Source organism: Carlito syrichta, unplaced genomic scaffold, assembly GCF_000164805.1.
Source record: "Carlito syrichta isolate Samal-C Ts95f unplaced genomic scaffold, Tarsius_syrichta-2.0.1 Scaffold314071, whole genome shotgun sequence".
NCBI lineage: Eukaryota > Metazoa > Chordata > Mammalia > Primates > Tarsiidae > Carlito > Carlito syrichta.
In genome coordinates, this window is record NW_007258167.1 from 197,699 (window position 1) to 220,481 (window position 22,783).

The 22,783-nt window shown below is 40.7% G+C and overlaps 1 protein-coding gene across 1 annotated transcript in view; it reads right to left on the reverse strand.

The window, feature by feature from the left end:
- MYO3B (myosin IIIB) overlaps positions 1-22,783 on the reverse strand; it is a 332,356-nt gene that overhangs the window by 72,579 nt on the left and 236,994 nt on the right. The window lies entirely within an intron of this gene.

Sequence of the window (22,783 nt, forward strand, 5' to 3'; positions counted from 1 at the left end):
TCTTCTGGAATACCTACTGAAGGAAAAGGACCTGCCTGATGTAAGCTTTTTTTTTTAACCTATTTAACTGGGAGTACACTTCAAAATAAGGACAAAAAGTATAGTAAAGTACATACACAAACCCAGTAACATAGTCATTTATTATGATTATCCAGCATTATATACTGTACATAATTGTACATGCTACACTTTTATATACCAGGCAGCACTGTAGGTTTGTTTATACCAGCATCACTACAAACACAGACGAGTATGCATTACAAAGGCTACAATATCACTAGGCAATAGGAATTTTTCAGTTCCATTATAATCGTACAACCACAGTCATAGATGCAGTCCGTCATTGACCAAAACATCATTATATGGTGCATGACCATTTATAGGAGTTGTCGTTTTGTAGAAGGAATGAATCAAGAGTAAATAAGAGAGCAGCCTGTCTTCCCATTTGTTTTACCAAAAAAAGGTATGCACAGATAACAAATTCACTTTCTTTTCTGAATACACAACTTTGCCTTCATCATGCATGTGGGAAAATGAAAACCCAAAGGAAATCCCTTCCTCATTTCTGTATTGACTTTTAATTGGCAGTTGTCTGACATTTTCAGGAATTTCTGCTTAACACCTCTAGACAATCTGCTTGAAGGAAGTCAAACCAATGCTTTCACTGTCTTTTTTCTTTAGAATGTACACTACAGCTTTATACATTTCTGACCCAGAGATCTCAAGTTTTAGTGCAAGAGAAAAAAATAGAAACTCTCTCCTCCTTCCTTAAGCTTTAAGACTCATAAACAGCCGGGTTCGGTGGCTCAGCCTGTAATCCCGCACCTTTGGGAGGCTGAGGTGAGTGGATTGCCTGGGCAGGAGAGACCTCATCTCTACAATAAATAAATTTTAAAAAAATTAGCCGGGCATGGTAGCGTGCGCCTGTAATTCCAGCTACTTGGAAGGCTGAGGTGGAAGGATCACCGGAGCCCTGCAGGTCGAGGCTGCAGTGGCCAGGAGTGGCCACTGCACTCCAGTCTGGGCGACAGAGTGAGACTCCAACTCAAAAAAAAAAAAAAAAAAGACGCATAAACAAGATGTCAGCCTGGCAAACAACTGTACTGAATCCCAGACTTGTTCAAGGAGCTAACAAGGCTTCTCTTTCCTAACAATCAGTAGTGGAGCAGCTCCGTTTTCTGCATTTTATTGCCACACTGGCAGAAGTTGCCAATTCAGTTTAACAACAAGAATTTCTTCTTAGAGCTAAATGAAGAAATTTCTTCCCAATTTTTGGTGGTGTTTGCCTGGAAATAACATGGCTGCAACATGACATGATGTATGTTCACAAAATTACTAGAGCCTAGACTACTGACATTTATACAACATTCATCTGATAAGATTTGACTTATTAAGAAAAAAAATGATAGACAGGCATGGTGGCGCATGCCTGTAGTTCCAGCTACTTGGTAGGCTGAGGCGAAGGGATCGCCGGAGCCCAGCAGGTTGAGGCTGCAGTGGCCGGGAGTGTGCCACTGCCCTCCAGCCTAGGTGACACATTGAGACTCCAACTCAAAAAAAAAAAGAAAAGAAAAGAAAAAAAAAAGAAATCCACATACACATGTCTGTCAGCATCCATGTGTCGCTGAGGTGCGAGAATGGCTTATTCCAATCTCAGGGCAACATCCATACACAGCACAGTGGTTTTCAGTCCAGTCAGGACTAGTCTTGGGCAAAATCATAATTTAGGCAAAGGATATATTCAAGTTCCCCACACATGTGTTCATCACTTTATTTTCCCTTCTGAAGGTGCAGCATGGCTTTAATGCTGTCTCTTCCCTATTCCAACAGTCAATTTCCCTACTTACTCATTCCACCCTTGAACTTTTCTATGCAGTACACATCTCCATATTTCCATGAAATCTCATTTTGTCTTTGTTCCAAACCTTCAGGTTACTATTCTCAACACTTAATCCAGGTGTAATTTGTTAATGGGTAGATAAATGCATTAGTTCACTCAGGTGAGAAGTTTCCATGATATTGAAAGCTTTCTAGAAACAAAATATTAATGAAATGATTCTACTGATGAGAACTTTGGGTACCTGTACATGATCTAGGGTCAGGGTGAGAGAGAGAGTTTTGAAGTAGGGCACTTTTCATTTTAATGATGTTTGTTATTCATACTTTGAAATAATAATTAAGGACCTTCTGTGGGTCTTAAGAAGATAAATAGAAGATAAATAATCATTCCTCAAAATATGTCAGGAATTAGTTCTGGGACTCCTGAGTATACCACAACTCATGCATACTCAAGTCATGCTACAGAACTCACATACACAAAAAGTTGGCCCTCCACATAGGTTTTACATCCTATAAGTACTATATTTTTGATCCATGTTTGGGTGAAAAAAAATCCACATATAGGCACATAGAAGGTGCAACATGGCGAACCTGTGCAGTTCAAACCACTGTTGTTCAAGAGACAACTGTATAGTTCTTTGTCTCAAGGAAGAGGCTAGCCTAGAGAAGCTCTTAGGGGAAGGGGAAAGAGTGACATATAAACAATTCATTGCAATTTAGAATGGAAAGTATTATAATAAATCTGAATAAAGTGACATGAGAGAATAGATACTAAGTTTTCTTGACAGAATGAGAAAGAAAAACTGAAAAGTGGCAACGAATGAGCTTGATTTTGAAAGCTGAACAGAAGTTTGACAGGAAATGGAAGGCATTCTATCTGGAAGACATGAGTAAGACAGATACAGAATGTTAACCTGAAAGTTCCAGAGAGTTCCAGAGACCTTGTAAGGCAAACACCCCGGAAGCTTTTAATTTTTAAATTAGACATTTAAAAATAGCATTAAAACATTTATTATTTTACTCTTGTAAGCACAAAAACAAGTTACAGCCGGACTCGGTGGCTCAGCCTATAATCCCGTGCTTTGGGTAGCTGAGGTAAGTGGATTGCCTGAGCCCGCGGGTTCAAGACCCACCTGGGCAACTTGGCGAGACCTCATCTCTACAATAAATCAAAAACTAGCCGGGTGTGGTAGCATGTGCCTGTAGTTCCAGCTACTCGGAAGGCTGAGGCGGAAGGATCGCCGGAGCCCAGCAGGTCGAGGCTGCGGTGGCCGGGAGTGGCCACCGCACTCCAGTCTCGGCAACAGAGTGAGACTCCAACTCAAAAAAAACAAAACAAAAAAACCAAGTTACTTGAAAATGAAAATACTAACTATGGGTACAATTTGGGGAAAAGAAAGACTTTGCTAAAGTATCATAAGTCACTGGTGGAAACATGGACAAAAGTTTGCTCTCTCTTCCAGTGGCCTTCAAGTAGAATGGCCATTTAGCTTTGTGACCAAGGATGGACGCTTAGGATACCAGGTATTGGAGACTCATTCTAGTGAATACACAGTGCTATGTACTAGAATCCCAAATAAAATGCTCAGGCAGGAGAGAATAAATGGATTACTACAGATTTAAAAGATTCCTTCCCCCAAAATCTGTTCAACACATCTTATCTATTGATAGTGGGTCAGTCGCATGATTTTCCACAACACCTATGCTTCCTTGTGTTTTCATGAAGACTGAAAAAGCTACACAGGGCTTCAGAAAACAAAATGCTATTAACTTCCCATTGTGCAGGATGATGATTCAGTGCTTGGAACTATAAATGCTCTTTAAAGTCTCTCTCTTTAGCATGGAAGCAACAAAAAGGACACTAAACTTGAAACTAAGAAACATGGATCTTATCCTAGTCCTGACCTTGACTTAAGAAGACCACGTCTACTTCCTACGACTCACTTGTACCATATGACAAATGAGGAGTTTGAGTAGATCAGTCATTCTGCACTTATGTGCCATACCATTCTGTCAGGGCACCCATGGTACACACCCTTTAAAGCTACACAACATCACCTAGATCAATGTCAGTCATGTGGTTTAGACAGGGGTGAAACATTCTGTGAGAAGGAACTACAAGGAACAGTGTAATATCAACCTGATGCCAAAACAAAACAAAACAAAAAAATTAAAGACTGTATGACATCTGTGGGCCAGGACATGTGAGAACTTCACGAAGCTGTAAATTAGAGGGTTGGTCAGCACAGTAAACAGTGTTGCTAAAAAAAAAAAAAAAAAAATCAACATCATGCTGAATAACAAACAAATGAGTAAGTACCATAACTGTAGATGCGAATTGGAGCCAAAAAAGTTGCGTAGTGTTGGGCTTCCATTCAGCTCTGAAATTCTATGGTTGTGAAATGCACCCTAAAAGATCTCTGAGGTGGGAGAAATAAGAACAAAGTAAACAAGATAAAAATAAAATCTGCAAAATATATTCTTTCTCAGAAGTTTGGTAGGAAACAGAAGGGGGTACTGATGATGAAAGCCTGACTCAGATCAATGAAGGAAACATAGATCATAGTTTTATCGAGGCCTGGATATTAATTTGCTGATGTTCTCTTCACAGCTGACCACGAGCAATCAGCAATCTCTGTTGCTATAGTCTCTTCAGTTATTCCTCCTTTGTCACTTTGCTACTATGGCTACAGTGAGTTTATTCAGCTCTCAAATTTTTATATCATTCTTATTCCTTAGCACATGAGGGAGAAGACAAAGGTATAATTTTTTTGCTCCCCCTCTGCAGTGTTTATAAGATTAATGAATTCAAAGTGTTTACCTTCAACACCTTCATAATATCTATTCTCCTAGTAAGAAATTATTCTTCTTTCTATTTGCATATTGGCAAATACCAACCATTTTGAAAAACTGGGTGCTAATGTGAAGGCAATCAACACTTATATGAACTTTATTTTCTATTGGATCTCTGAAATTGTTCAAGGCTAGCATTTGATCTGTAGATAGCCAAGTCTGATTTTCATATTTACCAATTATTTTTGCTTTATTCCAAGGAAGGACTAGTCCATATTACTAGCTCCTTTATCAAAGGACCTAGTGAAAGGACATAACATGGAGTTAATATAGCCAAAGAGGAGTCATTTTAACATTGCCTAAATCTGATTGTCTTTCTAGTAGTTCACTTTACTTTACCCTCTAATTTCCAGCCAAAGACAGAACTGGTTTCTCAGAGGTAGCTATTGATAATTGCTTTACAACCACCTCCCCAGCTTGTTTTGTAAATAAGTTAACCTAATCAGCTCTTCATGACCTTCAGGACACAGACCCCATCAACATGGTAACCGTCATGAGGCTAACCCACCCATCTGCCTGCTGTCCATCACCTGACATCAGTACCTGTGTATACCTGCCATCTGTAATGACATGGAACAAACCACCACCCAGTCACCTTAATAACCTTCCCACATGTGTTCTTTGAGCTATGGCCAGGCCATGTTTTCCTAAGGTTTGGCCTACTCCTCTACTTTGGGAAGTGAATATCTCTCCTCTCTCTCTCTCTCCCCTCCTCCCCCCATTCACCATTGCTTTGCTAAGCTATGGTCTGACCATGTGGTTCCTTGAGATCTGGTCATCATGATTCCTAGCTTTGGCACCCTCCCCTACCTTGGGGAGGTGAATCTCCTCTATAATTTACTTTCTAAATAAACAATGTTTTCTAATCTAACTTCTGTGCAATTCTTTGCATCTTTCACACAGTACTGAATTGTGTAACCCTATTCTGGTGGATCTAACCTAACATTTTGGAAGTCCCAGCAAGATCATTCATTAACCTAACATTTTTGGAGGTTCCACTGAGATTCCTTTACTCGGATTTTGGTACCTAACACCTAGTATGAACATCCATGCATATGTGTATATCCTTGAGAAAAACTAGCAACTTGAGAATCCAGAAAATAAGGAGAGGCACACTGAGAAAGGCAGTATTCTACAGAAAACAAAACTTGCAACATGCCTGATTGGCCAGCATTACTCATATCTAAGCTCATAATACATGTGTGTGTGTGGTATGTGTATGTGTGTGTGTGTGTGTGTGTGTGTGTGTGTGTGTATGCATATACTATATATTTTATTTATTTTTATAATATAAATAATATATTTATTAAAAATATATATGTATGTATAACCAATTCATAAAATGCCAGTGGCTAGAAAGGCTTATTCTACTGAACCTTATATATTTCGTGGCATTGAAGAATGAAGTGGATGTAAGTTTTATTTCTTAAGTACAGGCATCATTTAATAAGACCTTGGCTTTTGGAACTGTAATATTTTATCCAAATAATTGTATCCAAAATAATTGATTTCAAAAAAACTTTCTTTTTTTTTTTTTGAGTTGGAGTCTCACTCTGTCACCCAGACTGGAGTAGAGTGGCCACTCCCGGCAACCACACCCTCGGCCTGCTGGGGCTCTGGCAATCCTTCCACCTCAGCCTTCCAAGTAGCTGGAATTATAGGTGCGCACTGCCACGCCCAGCTAGTTTTTTGATTTATTGTAGAGATGAGGTCTCACCAAATTGCCCAGGCGGGTCTCGAACCCGCGGGCTCAGGCAATTCACTCACCTCAGCTTCCCAAGGCACGGGATTACAGACTGAGCCACCAAGCCCGGCTCAAAAAAACTTTCTAAATTAAAGTCTTATCCTACAGACTTGTGATATAATTAATTATTGATTGTTTTCTGAAGAAATAGAACCTACTGAGAAGAAAGACGAACAAAGATTATTTATCTGACAAAGGAACTCTACAAGCATTACAACTCTATACTAATTGTAGATGCTACAGTTAATCAATACAGTTATGTCTGAGTTTTTTCAAGTCAGTGCAAATATGCTATCTCTTACTGGTATTAATCTTTAGAGATGATTTGATTTTCAGGGGTTACAACCTCTTTGAAGCCAAGTTCTAAGTATCTATTTCTATTGCTATTTATTAATTTAAAAAATATCTTTCAGCACCTGCTGTAAGACTTGCAAAGGGCCCTTTGTCCACGATCTCACATAGATACTGAAAAAAACAAAACACTACAATGCATGAGAACATTTTACAATGTGTCTACCCTTGCCTCCTAGAAATTGGTCATACCATCTGTTGGCAAACTTCAGTATCACATCTTTCAGTCATCCAAGAACACTTACAGCTTATTATCCTGAGAAGATAAGCAGTTGACCGTGAACCATTTTGCAGTTAGTGTAGCACTATGGATGAGTTGTAAACGGAACGAAATAGATTTATGGTTTAAATATTTCTCTTATATCCACATCTCCTCAAAGTCAAAGATGTTCATTAATGATGCAACACTGAAAGCTGCCCCTGAATCTAATTAACACTGAGCCTGTGACTTCCCACTGGATTTTAAGTTGCATAAGGGTAGACACTATTCTATTACCCACCCCATACCTAGTGCTTAGCACTATATATCTAGCATGTAGTAAGTATTCAGTATATATTTGTGAATGAATGAATTGAGTGGCATTGGGCTTTTATTTAATATGCCACCCAGCAGGCCCAGCTCACCTCAGTTCCCTCCACAGACTATGAACTCTTTGCTGGTTTCTGGCCCTGCTGCGATCCTTTCATATTCCAGACTCTTCGCTCAGGCTATTTGATGCAGAGGTACGTTGTTAAGAATGTGAGTTTTGGAGTCAAATCACCTGGGGTTTGTCTCAGACTGGCCACTTACTTGTTAGGAGTGCTTGAGTGACTTGCCTTCTTAATATTTGGGTTTCATCCACTCCAGAGGGCTGTATGAATGTTTACTGAGTTTGGGGAATAAGGTTTCCTGTTAAATTTACTGTTAATAGAGTTCCAATGGTGAGTGGAGATGCAGATATTGATGGTGCAGGGAATTTGATTGGAGCCACATGGAAGCTCTAGAGAACCTAGCTGGCCAAGGAGTTTTAGTTTAAGCTAAATCACTTAGCTCAGCTTAGTAACAATCTCTTCAGCACATACTATATATATATTTAATTTATAATTGACACACAATGATTGTACATATTTATGAAGTTCAAAATATATTTTGAGATTTACAAAACTTCTATTAATTAGGGTTTTCAGTTAATCAGAATTTTATAGACTATCCACCTGTCTATTGCTCAGAGCCTCCTTTTAAATATTGGATTGGATGACTAGGAAAGAAAATAATTAGAGAATTTGAGGTTTGGAGGCATATTTTATTTTTTCCTATTTATCTTCTTCTTTTAAGAGTCAAGGTCTTGTTCTATAATCCAGGCTGAAGTGCAGTGGTGCAATCATAGCTCACTGCAGCCTCAAACTCCTGGGCTCAAGCAAGCCACCATGTCTCCCTGTTTATCTTAAGGTATTGTTTTTAAAACACAAAAATCTCAAACTCTCAACAGAGAAAGCGAGTGAGAGTGAGAGCGAGTAAGAGTCAGAACAAACCCATTCATAGTACTGCATAATGTTATCTACCCCTTTATTTTATTTATTTATTTATTTTTTGAATTGGAATCTCACTCTGTCGCCCAGACTGGAGTGCAGTGGCTGCTCCCGGCCACCGCAGCCTCGACCTGCTGGGCTCCGGCGATCCTTCCGCCTCAGCCTTCCAAGTAGCTGGAATTACAGGTGCGCGCTACCCGGCTAATTTTTTTTTTTTTTAAATTTATTATAGAGAGGAGGTCTCGCCAAGTTGCCCAGGTGGGTCTCGAACCCGTGGGCTCAGGCAATTCACTCACCTCGGCCTCCCAAAGCACGGGATTACAGGCTGAGCCACCGAGCTCGGCCTACCACTTTATTTTTTAAAAACCATTAGAAATTAAGGAAATAAATGTGGAAATCCACTTATTTTGCACCAAATTTATCACTCTGCTCCAGGTTTTAGAGTGAACAATATTTAAATACTAACATTTATCTACATTGTAGTAGATACTTTGCTAAGTGTTTAAAATGAATTACTTAATACAAAAACCTTATGAGCCATGATGCCAATTCACAAAAAAAGAAAACTAAGGTAAAGTATATTCAAGTCTCTTGCCCAAGGTCATAGAACTAAGCATTAACACCAAGAAAACCCATCAAGATTCCCTAATTACACTGTGATCATTTTACAGATTTTACCGCCTTTCTCAGTATGCCTCTGCTTATTTTCTGGATTCTCAAGGTGCTATAGTTTTTCTCAAGAATATACACATACACATGCATGTTCATACTAGGTCCTTTTATAAAGAAGCTAGTGATATGGAATAGTCCTTCCTTGGAATAATAATTATTATTCAAGGAAGACCACTGAATAGTTTATGGGATTGCTTCCTGGCCAAACTGATTGAACCCAATTGACTTTAGATGATGTCTGAATTCTTTTGGTCATTTACACACCAAATCAGGTCAACCAAACAGAGATCCCATTGATTGCCCAGTCATTATTATTGTTGTGGGTAAGCCAAACCCAATCATCTGGAAAACAGTTGATTTGGTTTTTGTATAACTTGAACCACCCTTGTGAAATGTAAAGAATGAAACCACCCTACTAAATTCAAACCTTAATAAAATTTTAGCAGTCCTCTCTCCCAACCTTCAACTCTCAAGTTCTGTTAAGCAACATTTAATTTAGTTTACTGAAGTCTCACATGTGCAAGCGAGTAAAGTTCACAATTTTTACTCCACACAGCTGTAGCTTACAGCTTCTCTTTGCACACAACACACTGGCACCAAAACAGAATGATTAACTTTATATGCTTCTCACATATGGACTAGACTGTTAGAAGTCAGTATTGCGTTCTAAAAAGAAAAATACAGTTTCTATTAACATGACCTAAATTCCTGGAGAAAAATGCTAAGTTTTGACCCATCTCTAAGTAGAGAGATGATAACTATAATGGCTTTGTTTCTAATTTAGTTGATTTAAAGTGCCAGGAGGTATCTTTCAGTAAGAAAGGGAAATGACCTGAAAGCCCCATTATAAAGAGATTTCATAGTGGGATGAATTAATAAACTGTAAATGGCTTTGTGACTTTTTCTCTAATATGAGCTATTGAAGTATGAAATAAATATGGACATAAAAGTATAGAACTTTTAATCTTATATGGGAACATTTTTTCTTTTCTATGAATAAGAAGAATGATGGCAGAGAGAAGCAGAATTTATTTTCCTTATATTCTGACCATTTGAAAATCCAAAGCTGCCATATTTGTTATACTTAACAGGATCACTAAAGAAATCAAACAAAATAAATTTAAATTAAACTGCCACTTAAAAATAAAATGTACATTTACTGTCTTAGCTCTATGAAAGAATTATTAACATGTGTTGGAGAAAGACAGTGAATCTGACTCATAACAGATACTAACTTTCCCAATATTAGCGTCATTATCATAACTCCTTATTGACATTTATTTTAGTTTTTCTTTTTGGAGGATGTATCAGCAACAGGCTCTAGAGCTAGGAAGGCAAGAGAAACTTTTGGAAATGAATTTAAGAACTTCCTAAAGGAAGACTCAGGGAGAAGATCCTCCAATCAGCATTGCCTTAGGGGTCCCACATGATTACTGACCCTTAAGATGTTTTTCACAAAAAGGATCTTACTAGCTTTGGAAGTCTTGTACCTGGGAGCCATGTCTTAGTATTTCTACAGTAAAGATACCTACTGGATTTTCCTAATCAATATTCCCCACATTTTTGGCCATGGAAATCTCTTATTCAGCTCACACCGCTTCATATCCCACAAACCTAGTGGTTCATGAAAAGCACTTTGGAAAACATTGCTCAATACTGATAATACAAGATATTTCTAACAAGACATTCCCTTCAAAAAGGAACCATGGACACCACTAAAAAGCTTTTGTTGGAACTGCAAATCCAGAACAATAACTTTTCTTACATACTGAAAGATGGTCTGAAGTCAAGTCTGCATATAGTAAAATATTTTATGAGGAAATGAATTGGCAGAGCCTTTGTGATCTATCCCACCTGACTTTATTTTCTTTGGGAGGACCAACAAGAGGGGGGCCTTGGCATTTCTGAATTTCTCTTTGGGAAGGAGGCACTTTGTGGCCATGGCAGCAATTCTCTGTAGCCATACTATTCAATATGGTGGCTACTGAGTTTATGAAAAGTGGCTATTCTAAACTGAGATGTGCCATAAGTATAAAGCACATAACCGATTGTGAAGACTTAGTACAAAAAAAGTAAAATATTTCAATCATGTCTGTATTAATAACATGTGGAATAATATTTTAATGTGAGTTAAAGAAGATAGACTATTGAAATTAATTTCACCTGTTACTATTATTTTTTATAATGTGGCTAATTTCTTTTTATGTGGCTAGTGGAACATTTTACATTACACTGGACAGTGCTGTCCTATAAGGTTCTCTATGGGAAACTTTCAAACCAGAGCAACTCAGCCAGACTTGTATCCTGTAATCCCACCTACTCAGGGGCTGAGGCGCCCAGGAGTTCAAGGCCGCAGTGAGTTACAGTTATACTACGGTACTTGAAGTGAGACCTAGTCTCTCAAAATAAACAAAAAGCCAGAGCAATTTAAGACTGAACATTTAGGCTAGAAATTATTATGGGTTGGTCTGTCTGACCTTAAGTTCTCATCTAATTTGGAGGCTCTTCTTAATGCAAACTCCTCATTTTGTAGATATGGAAGCTGGTCAGAGTTTTAAATGCTTTTAATCAAACCTGCCAGATACCAAGTGCCAACTCAGGTAGCTCTCAGCCTGTCTCCTTACAGTCCAGGGCTCTTTATTCCACCACAGCTGATAGGGTGGAAGAAACTGTATGTATAATTCTAAAAAGGAAAGAAATACTTAAGCTGCTTACATTTGAACAAAAAGAAAACAGCACTCAGAGAATACAAATTCAAAACCTAAAAGCGTTCAGGGATGGGGGAAAAAACAACGAGAATTTCAAGAGATGTTCTTTCCACCCCACAACCACACCACACACACATTTTGCCCTCAACAAGCTTTACAAAGCAAATCAGATTCTTCTAGATAAGGGCTGAAAGCCATTAACAAAGGAACAGCCAGGAAGGTGCAAAGTTTCTCCTGGGGTTGTCCAGCTGACACAAGGACTCTCTGTCCCTCCTCCAGCCTGTTCAAGGACACAGGAATACACAGCCCTCACAGAATATCAAAGATTTATAGATACAGCAGAGGTGTCCTGTCTGGTCCTCCCAGCAGGCGGTAACATAAGGTGGGACATGGCATTGACACCTCCACCCAACCCAGAGTCAGAGCTACAAAGGAGGGCTGGGCAGAGGCCCCAGGGAGTCAGCCTATGCTGCCCTGACTCTGGGTAGAGCTCCTGGGTCAGCCATGTTTCAGAGGGAGAATGCGATGTGAGGGGAGTACCTGGCTCTCGTGCTTCCCTGTGAGGCCTGCGCTTTAGTCACATGTGTGCTGTTTGCATCTGGGAAAGCCCCCACCCCACCCAACCACCCCAGGAAGGAGCCCACAATCAATTTCAGATGCCAGAATGAACTGCAATTACATCTGCACTCCTCTTGCACATGGATTCTAATAGGGGCTTCGTACTTATCTCTCAATATTCAGAATATGGAGTTCTGAATAGAGCTCCTTCTGAATTTTACAAGTTATTAAAACAAAACTCAGACTCTGGTGGGTTTCCAGCCAGCACCATGGGTCACAGGATGATTGACATTTGTGACTGCTTCAAGGGGTCCCAGGATTACCAGGAAACTCTGTTGACAAATCATACCCTCTGCCTGGACAGACAGACTCTACTTATCACCTCCTGTGTTCCACGCTCCTTTCTTGGAGCTGGATAGAGGAGCCAACCAAATGGGCAAATTCCCTATCCTCATAGATCTGACATTCTAGTGGTGCCAGGAATTTCGCTCAGTCCAGACTAAAACTTCCTAGAGAAGGTGATGCTAAGACTGAGGTTTAGAGGAAAAAGAAATTAGGAAAGGGGTGAGGGATAGGGGTGTAAGATGTGGTGATGATGGTGGGGGTGGGGAACAGAAGTAATTCCAGAATCAGCATGGAGCCAAGAAGTACCTGACTACATGTTCTGTATGTAAATGAGACAGAAGACCTGGTTTCTGTTCTCAACGGAGCTTAAAATCTTGTCAGGCAGACAAGATGGTCACATGAGACAGAACTGCACAGCTGGATAGACCAAGGCACAAACTGCCAGCTCTGACTGTAGATTGTTGGAGATAAGGAGCCCATGCAATTAACAACGGTTATTTCCTTTAGTCACAAGTAACTCTGAGTCATTGCCCTTTTTCTGAGACAAGAATCTAACTGTCATCCACTCCAGGCTGGTGCTGGGAAGAATCCCCAGCTACTGATAGGACCTGCCACTCTCCCAGGATCAGGTCTGCAGAAAGCTTTGTGGTTCTCTGCTTGCACCACAGACATGAAATCAGCGTATTGAAGCTACATCTCAGTTCTCTGGGGTTAAGCAAGAAACAGTTTCACTTTTCCCTCCAACTTCCCTCACCCATGCTGACCCAGCTTTTTGTGAAGATGGCAACTCCTTAACTGCATCTCATTTCGTGCATGTTCAGTTATTAAATATTACTTCTGGTTTTGATGATTCATTCTTGTTTAATTTTAACCTTTAATGTCATACCGATTCACAGCTTTTTTTCCCACTCTCTGCCTCCCCTAGGCTGGATGCATGGCTTTCATGATTTGAGGATTTCTCCTTTCATTCATATCTTCTCCTTGGATGTAGGGGAGGGGATGCTACAGACAAGTCTCTGGCTTGTCACAATGGTCCTTGGGCTTTATCAGGAAAAGTGGTAGCCCCTACATGCCCCACAGTCAAGGCGCTCACCCACATCAGCTACCTAAACTCTTAGTGGTCTGTTACTGGCTGAGTTGTGTCTTCTTCCATAATTCCTGTGTTGAAAGCTTAACCCCTAGTACCTTAGAATGTGAATATATTTGGAGATAGGACTATTAAAGAGGTGATATTAAGTTAAAATGAAGTCATTAGGGTGGACCCTAATTCAATCTGACTGGTGTCCTTATAAGAAAAGGAGATTAGGACACAGACAATATACACACAGACCAAGGGGAAGTCATGTGAGGATACAACAAAAAGGGAGACATTTGCAAGTCAAGGAGAGAGGCCTCAGAAGAAACCAAACCTGCTTACCTTAATCTTGGCCTTCTAGCCTCCAGAACTATGAGGATATAAATGTCTATCCTTAGATCTTTTAGGAATTGCCACACTGTTTTCCACAGAGGTTGTTTAAACCACTCAGTCTGTATTAATGTATTATGGCAGCCCTGGTAAACTGATACATATCTCTTGACAGATTAGGCCACATCTTCTAGATGACCCTGAGCTCAACACACACAGTACATTCATCTAATGTGTGCAGTTTTTTTGCCTTGTGCTACCTGATTCCCAATGAGAAATGACCCTCAGTTTCCTCTATGTCCTCAGACAATGGTGGGGCAGTGGGCTCACAAAGGACCCTTCTTCCATTTTTCTAAAGAACTAAAAACTTAAAGAGGGGCAGTTCCCAATCATGACAACTCTTGCTCTACAGTTGTTATCTCTCCCTCTAGTAAGGAAAGGCTATGCATTTTGCTAGCTAAGCAGGCAACCAATTAGGGGGAAAATTTGTCTTTTTTTCTCCAAGTAATTGACTCCAAATTTCATGAGTGATTCTTTTGGGAATTCCCTCCTTTCCCCACTTTTGGGGGAAGAAAAGTGTACTCTTTCTTTGCCCCATGTGGCTCAGGGCCAGGGGATGGAGGTAACTTGCAACAACTCCTGAACTTTCTCTGAACTTAGGATGTGGAGTACAGGGACTTGTTCTCATCCATGGGCCTTATTTCCAGGAAAACAGGTCTGGACTGAGCACCGGACTCCATTCTGTTGTACACACTGACCGTTGTTAAGGGTCTAAAGAGAGCTCTTGTATTTTTCGGTTAGGTGTTAGAGCTTTAACCAAGACCTGGGGATGCATTTTTCATGAATAAAGAGGTCTGGGGAACTCTTTTTCAGGGACCGCTGCAGACTTTAGCTTAAATTCCAGTTTTGCAAAGAGAAAACCCAGTAATAGTGATGATAATGCAATAATGCCTCTGGCAATAAAAAGATGCATTACAATGGCACATGCAGTTATTTAAATAACAAACCAACTATGCTTTATTACCAGACTCAGAAAAAATACAGGAGGCTGAGGGAGGTGTAGGGAGCATGAACCTTCCTCTGCTCTACAATCTAGACAGAGAGGCTTCCCTCCCCCACCAGCCAAGGAAACTGAAGCTCCCTACCTCCTTTAACCCAAATTAGGGCAGTCTTTACTCTCTGGGGACCGTACCCTGACCATGACATGAAGGTCATACTAGGGCCTGACCTCATCAAAGTCTCTTGCGCACCCACAAGACTGGGCCATGCAGATCCAGAAGTGGGATCCTCACTCACCCAGGTCTAGGACTTGGCAGCCCCGTCCCCTCCTTGCTCCTTGGTGATGTCTCAGTACCTTAACTTTTCCAACCTTGCATCCTCCTATTCAGAAACAGCCTGCTGTAGGTTGAATTGTATCCTTAAAAAATTCATATGTTGAAGTCCTAACCCCAGAATGTGCCTTTATTTAGAAATAGGATCTTTGTAGATTTTTGTTTTCCAGTACATCATGTAGTGACTTTTTAATGTTATTTTAAAGATGTGGAGTACAATTCAGGGTTAGGTATACAAATGGTCATTTATAGGCAAAGTTTGGAACTCACTTGGTCAACATGTCATCTGGTTTGAGATCAGGAACCCTTACTGATGAAGTGTGCCCTCCCCCTACTCCCTCCCCTGGCAGTTTCCCACTACTGCCAATCCCTTTCTTATAGTATTATGATAATCATTCAGGGACCACTTATGAGTGAAAACATGTGATATCCAGTTCTTTGTTCCTGTGATAGATGACTGAGTATTACAGACCCTAAATCCATCCAAGTTGCTATAAAGTTCATAATTTTGTCCTTCTTTATGACTACATAATATTCCATCATGTATATGTACCACATTTTAAAAATCCAGTCTACTTTCGATGGGCAGCACAGTTGGCTCCATGTTTTTGCTATTGTGAATAATGCTGCAATAAACATGTGTGCGCAGGTATCTCTTTTGTAGAATGATTTGAGTTCCTTCGGTTATATTCTCAGAAGGGGATTGCTGGGTCATATGGGAGGTTAATTTTTAGATCTTTTAGGAATTGCCACACTGTTTTCCACAGAGGTTGTACTAACTGACACTCCCACCAACAGTGTAGAAGTGTTCCCTTTCCCCCCGCCCCCGCATCTTCTCCAGCATCTGTTGTTTTTTGAGTTATTGATAATGGCCATCCTGACTGGAGTTAGGTGTAGTTTTATTGCATTTCTTTGATGATTAGTGAGACTGAGCATTTTTTCATGTATCTGTTGGCTGCTTGTATGTCTTCTTTTGAGAATTGTCTGTTCATATATTTTGCCCACTTTTTAATAGGGCTGCTTGTTTTTTTCAAGTTTAGATGAGGCCATATTGGAGTAGGATAGCCTAACACATTATGACTGGTATTCTTACAAAGAGGGAAACCTTGGACACAGACACACACAGGGAGAATGCCTTGCAAAGATGAAAGCAGAGAGAAGGATGGTGCAGAAGCCAAGGAGATGAAAGATTGTCAGAAAATTATGGTAAGTTAGGAGAGAGACCCAGAACAAACTCCCTGGGAGCCCTCCAGAAGGAACCAACATGATCTTCACCTGGATCTTCTAGCCTCCAGAACTAAGACAATACATTTCTGTTGTGTATGTCACCTAGTTTGTGGTACCTTGATAAGGCAGTCCTAGCAAACTAATACAGAGTTTTAGATGGGGAGTCTAGACATGAATTTTAGTTTTAGTTCCCACCCTGCAGTAGTTAACTGAGTTATTTAACAAACATTTGTTGGGTACTTTCTATGCACTGGGCACTGCTCTGGGTCATGGATATATAGCAGTAAGCAGGACCAATAAGGGCTCTATTCTCAAGTTGCTTACAGGTTAGCACGGGGGTAGGGAGAGGGACAGAGATAGACATATATCAGTTCCTGATGGAGACAATTAAGCAACTGATGTGACAAAGTGAGTACGGGGAAGTGTGGGGCTAATTTCCACAGGGTAAGCAGAGAAGTCCTCTCTTTGGAGGTAACATTTAAGCTAAATTCTGGATCACAAGATAGAGATGGAGTTACAAAGATCTGGGGAATTAATGTTCCAGGTAGAGCAAGCAGCTGGAGTAGAATCAAGAAAATGCTTAGAATATCTAAGGAACAGAATGAAGACAGAGTAAATGAAAGACTTCAAGAAGGTGAAGACAGAGAGGCAAGGACAGATCATGCAGGAGTTTATAAGCAAGAAAAGGAGTTTGGATTTTATTCGATGTGTGATGAGGATCCACTGGAAACTTCAAACAAGGAAGTGATGCAATCTGATTTGTATTTTTAAAAAGACTGCAGTTTAGCTCTTAGTCCTAGCTGGAGTCTCTGTTTTACTTGTATAGACATAGTTCTTGTATCGCCTCACTTATTGATTTGCATGCCTGTTCAGAATTTACATTTTTTGTGCATTCTTTATGCATGTTGGATTTTGTCACTGTTTGTCTCTGACCATCTTGGCTAGGTCTTTTATTTCTTCTAGAAATAAAAGCATGATATCAGACAGATACTAAATGTAAATTATCTATTGATAAAGGTCTCTGTGTGAGGAGGATCTCACTCCCCAGGGCTTCCTGATGAAGTGGGCTCATCAGAGCCTCTATTTCAGGAAGAGCCGGGCACTGTGCATGTCTGTGGCTCTGGAACTTTGTCCCTTAGATTCAGCTCATCTGCCAGACCCTCTTGCTAAACTGCAAGGATAGAGGAGCAGGCATAGTAGAAAATGGAAACCGAGAGACGGTAGCCTAAAGGCACTCTCTTAAGAGCTTAACGTCATTCTTTTGGGGCATTACAGAATCAGAAATCAGACAATCTATAGCAAGGACTTCAGAAGTGAAGGGTTATAGTGCTTTGCAGACATTACAATGTGGGGGGCTCATCTTGTCCCTTATCCAAATAGAAAAGGTAGCAAATAGAAGTCAAGAAAAGGAGACGTGGCTGCTGATTTTCAATGCAAATCAAATTCTAAGGAAGAAACCTGAGTCTTCAGAGAGAAGAAGGCAATGGAGGCAAAACTCAGTTCTAGGTTCTGAAGTAAAATCAGAGCTTGAGGTTCAGAGAATGTTCCCTCTGGTGCTATTCTTACTTTTTCTAGTTTCTCCCAAGTTTCTAACTCCTTTAAAACCTCAAACTACTACTTAGAAGTCAGAATTCATGATTCAAAGACAAAAATGAATTTCCAAGTTCTTTTTGAAACCTAGTTTCTTCCTTCCCCTGATCCTCTTGAACTTTCAGTTTACTTGTAGCAAGCAGAACATTCCCCAAGTGGGAAAATATGCCATGAAACTCTGTTACCACACCTTTACTTTTAATGTTTTCCTACCAAGACCATTCAGTTTGAAGTCCCAGCTGAAGAGTTAGAAAGCAGTGCTGCTGCTACATCACATTTTCACACATAAACTCTTAAGAGAATCTCCCATTATAGGAAAGAGATAGAAGTGGCCCTTCTGCAGGCTGCATAAGCATGAGAGAAAACAGAGAGAACCTGTATTGACTGTGGCTTCCTCCCTTTACCCAATCCTCACTGAGACCTCAGGATGAGAGTGAATCCCTCAGGTATGGGCACCTCTACCAGCAGGTACAGCTGTATGCCAGAAGGGGATGCAGACAGAGGGGAGAAGTCCTGTCTCCTGGTGAGCCTGGGTCTCACAATTTCACTTCCCAACCTGTTCAGTACTTGGGGATGTACAGCATGAACAGGAAAGTAGGAGCAGACAATGTCAGTTGGATTACTATCTTTGATTTTATATTATGGTTACACACACACACACACACACACACACACACACACACACACACACACACACACACACACTGATCCTCTCAAGCTTGATAAGAAATTAAACCAAGCAGCCGGGCTCGGTGGTCCTGCACTTTGGGAGGCTGAGGCGAGTGGATTGCCTGAGCCCAAGGGTTCGAGACCTGCCTGGACAACTTGGCAAGACCTCATCTCTACAATAAATCAAAAACTAGCCAGGTGTGGTAGCGTGCGCCTTGTAGTTCCAGCTACTTGGAAGACTGAGGTGGAAGGATCACTGGAGCCAGCAGGTTGAGGCTGCGGTGGCCAGGAGCATGCCACTGCACTCCAGTCTGGGTGACAGAGTGAGACTCCAACTCAAAAAAAAAAAAAGAAAGAAAGAAATTAAACCAAGCCCCAATATAGCCGTGTGCCTTTTGGCCAACAATGGACTGTATATACTACAATGACCCCATAAGATAATACCATATTTTTACTGTGCATTTTCTTTTCTTTTCTTTTTTTTTTTTTTGAGTTGGAGTCTCACTCTGTCGTCCAGACTGGAGTGCAGTGGCTGCTCCCGGCCACTGCAGCCTCGACCTGCTGGGCTCCGGTGATCCTTCCGCCTCAGCCTCCCAAGTAGCTGGAACTACAGGTGTGTGCTACCATGTCCGGCTAATTTTTGATTTATTGTGTAGGGATGAGGTCTTGCCAAGCATTTTCTATATTTAGATACACAAATACCATTGTGTAACAACTGCCTACAGTATTCCTTGCATATAGACTAGTCTATCTAAGTTTATGTAAGTGCACTCTAGGATGGCCACACAACGACACACTTGCCTAACAACCGCAGAATGTATTTCTATCATTAAGCAGTGCATGACTACATTTCTTTTTTGATATCTACTAATGAAAGAATTGTTTACCTGCCTGGCTTCCCAGAGAGGAGGCTAACCTGAAAGAACAGGAAAGTCAGCCTCAGGCCCTCTGATGCCTGTGTTTGAAGCAAAGGACAGCAGCTATCTAGCTACTAGGAAATTTCAACTTAGCTGTAGGTAAGGAATCCTTTGATAAAGAAATTAAAGATTTTCTTTGCATTTAAAAAAAAATTTAATTCTAATTTTTTTTTAGAGTCAGGGCCTCATGCTATCACCCAGACTAGAGTGCAGTGGCATAATTATAGCTCACTGCAGTCTCGAACTCCTGGGCTCAAGCAATTCTCCTGCCTCAGCTTCCTGAGTAGCTAGGACCATAGGTGCATACTACCATGCCCTTCTTTTCACTTTAAGGATCTTCTCTATCTTTTGGGAGGAAAAAATTACTGTGAAACAGAATGCACATGCAGGAAAAAATGCAAAACATAAATATACAGCATAATGAAAATTATAAAGCAAACGTCCATGTAACCAACACCAAGATTAGCAACCAGGGTACTGCCAACATCCCTTAGGCATCTTCTTAACAAATTTCTAGCCGAGCTCGGTGGCTCAGCCTGTAATCCCATGCCTTGGGAGGCTGAGGTGAGTGGATTGCCTGAGCCCGCGGGTTTGAGACCTGCCTGGGCAACTTGGTGAGGCCTCTACAATAAGTCAAAAAATTAGCCAGGCGTGGTAGCGCACGCCTGTAATTCCAGCTACTTGGAAGGCTGAGGTGGAAGGATCGCCAGAGCCCCAGCAGGTCGAGGGTGCGGTGGCCAGGAGCGGCTACTGCACTCCAGTCTGGGCGATGGAGTGAGACTCCAACTCAAAAATAAAAAAAATTTAAAAATTAAAAAAAAACAAATTTCATCTCCTCTCGAAATTGAGTCCAACACTGGACCACTTTTTAAGTTTGGGACTAATAACCTCTAAGTCATCCCAACTTTGATCTTTTTTCTTCCTGTAGTTCATCCCCCAGTAGAGGTTTGTAAAGTAATTGCGACAAACAATTAAAGCATGCAAAATAAAAATGGTAAAAAAAATTTTCTCAGCTGGGCTCCGTGGCTCAGCCTGTAATCCCACGCTTTGGGAAGCTGAGGTGAGTGGATTGCCTGAGTCCGCGGGTTCAAGACCCGCCTGGGCAACTTGGCGAGACCTCATCTTTACAATAAATCAAAAATTAGCCAGGCGTGGTAGTGCGCACCTGTAATTCTGGCTACTTGGAAGGCTGAAGCGGAAGGATTGCCGGAGTCCAGCAGGTTGAGTCTGTGGTGGCCAGGAGTAGCCACTGCACTCCAGTCTGGGCGACAGAGTGATACTCCAACTCAAAAAAAAAAAAAAATTTTCTTTTGTGCTGAAAATATTAGCATATTCTATTCTAAAATTCCAGGATGTGTGGGACCTTCCTTCCCCCCGCTTCATAAGGAGCATGTGCCTAAAACAAGTATTTGAGAATAACAGCACAAATTATTTCTGTCCAATGAGGCTTTCTTACCTTTAAAGGCTATGATATAATGCAACCAAAACGTACAGAAGATGGATCTTAAAATTTAGAAGTTTAATTAATAGTCTGACATTCAACACAGGATGAACAATCACTTTAGAGTTGAGATTTGAGGCAACTGTTTTCCTAAGGAAATAAATCTGTGCCCAATTCTAAATAGAAAGTGAAAGTTACAAAAAAAAGTTCTAGTTGCTTTATGGCAAAGCCATATTACCATTACCTGTATATTTCCTTTGTTGCCTAAACAGCACCTTATTACTAGAAGTTATATAGGCATTTGATGAATAAATGTATTTTTATACAAATAATTCCTAAACAAGAAAACAGAACCATGCTTATTAGTTTTTTTGTTTGTTTGTTTGTTTGTTTGAGTTGGAGTCTGACTCTGTCACCCAGACTGGAGTGCAGTGGCCGCTCCCGGCCACCGCAGCCTTGACTTGCTGGGCTCCAGCGATCCTTCCGCCTCAGCCTTGCAAGTAGCTGGAACTACAGGCACGCGCTACCATGCCCGGCTCATTTTGATTTATTGTAGAGACGAGGTCTCGCCAAGTTGCCCAGGTGGGTCTCGAGCCCGTGGCCTCAGGCAATCCACTCACCTCAGCCTCCCAAGGTGCGGGATTACAGGCTGAGCCACCGGTTTATTAGTTTTGATGTTTATTTGTGGATTCTTAATTAGACTCAAAATGTGGAGAAAATCAAGCTTAGGATTTCAAAAAACTGTGAATAATGCACAACTCGGGAATACAAAGAAGCTTATCAGCGTTATCTCTCTTGTTTTAAGTTTTATTTCTCACGTTGTTTCCATCAGGTGGTGTGGAAAGTAGTTCCAAGTCAAGAGGCAGAAACAGTTATGAGACGGGAAAAGCTCTTTGGAACAAAAGGGAAAAAAGTCCAAGCAGAGGCTCTCCCCTTTGTTCCTCATGTTTAGGCGAGTCAAGGTAGAGCAGAGGCTCGCTACAGAGCCTTACTTTCAGCATAGCGCCACCTAGTGGCCTGGGACATGAAATTATTTTCATTTTGCCAAAGGTTGAAAAATCGGAAATTTCCCTGTTGTGAACAGATTTGACAAGTTGTTAATCATATTTATGGGAGGGCTAAATGCCAGCTGAAGAGTGGTTAGGTAGAATTTTTTTTTTACAGTGAGTATATCCCCTTTAATAATGGCCATTTTTTTGCCTCTGTGTAGAAGTTGTTTGATGAAGAGTCTACATCCCTGAGTGAAACACACCAGGAATTAAATCCTGGTTGCCCAAGGAAGGTCTGGAAACGAAGCTGGAGTGTTTTGATGGGCACCCTGCTACTAGTTTTGTTTATAGCAGCATGTCTGAAAAAAGTTAAGAGCCTGATTTCAATTTTCCTTGCAGGTTAAGATGAAGCAAAAGTTATAGACTGTGACTTTTTTCTTAGCCAAGCTTTTCATTCCTCTGCAAGTTGCTAAAAACCAGACCTGGCAGCTACTCTCTTTTAGCATGCAGAAGTCTCATGCTAGATGTAGGTGCCAATGATTTCAAGAGGAATGTAGGAAGAAAAGAAGAGGACATAATGATCAACGATAAAGAGATTCCCCCCTCCCTTTTTCTTAAAAGCCTATCTGCCACTG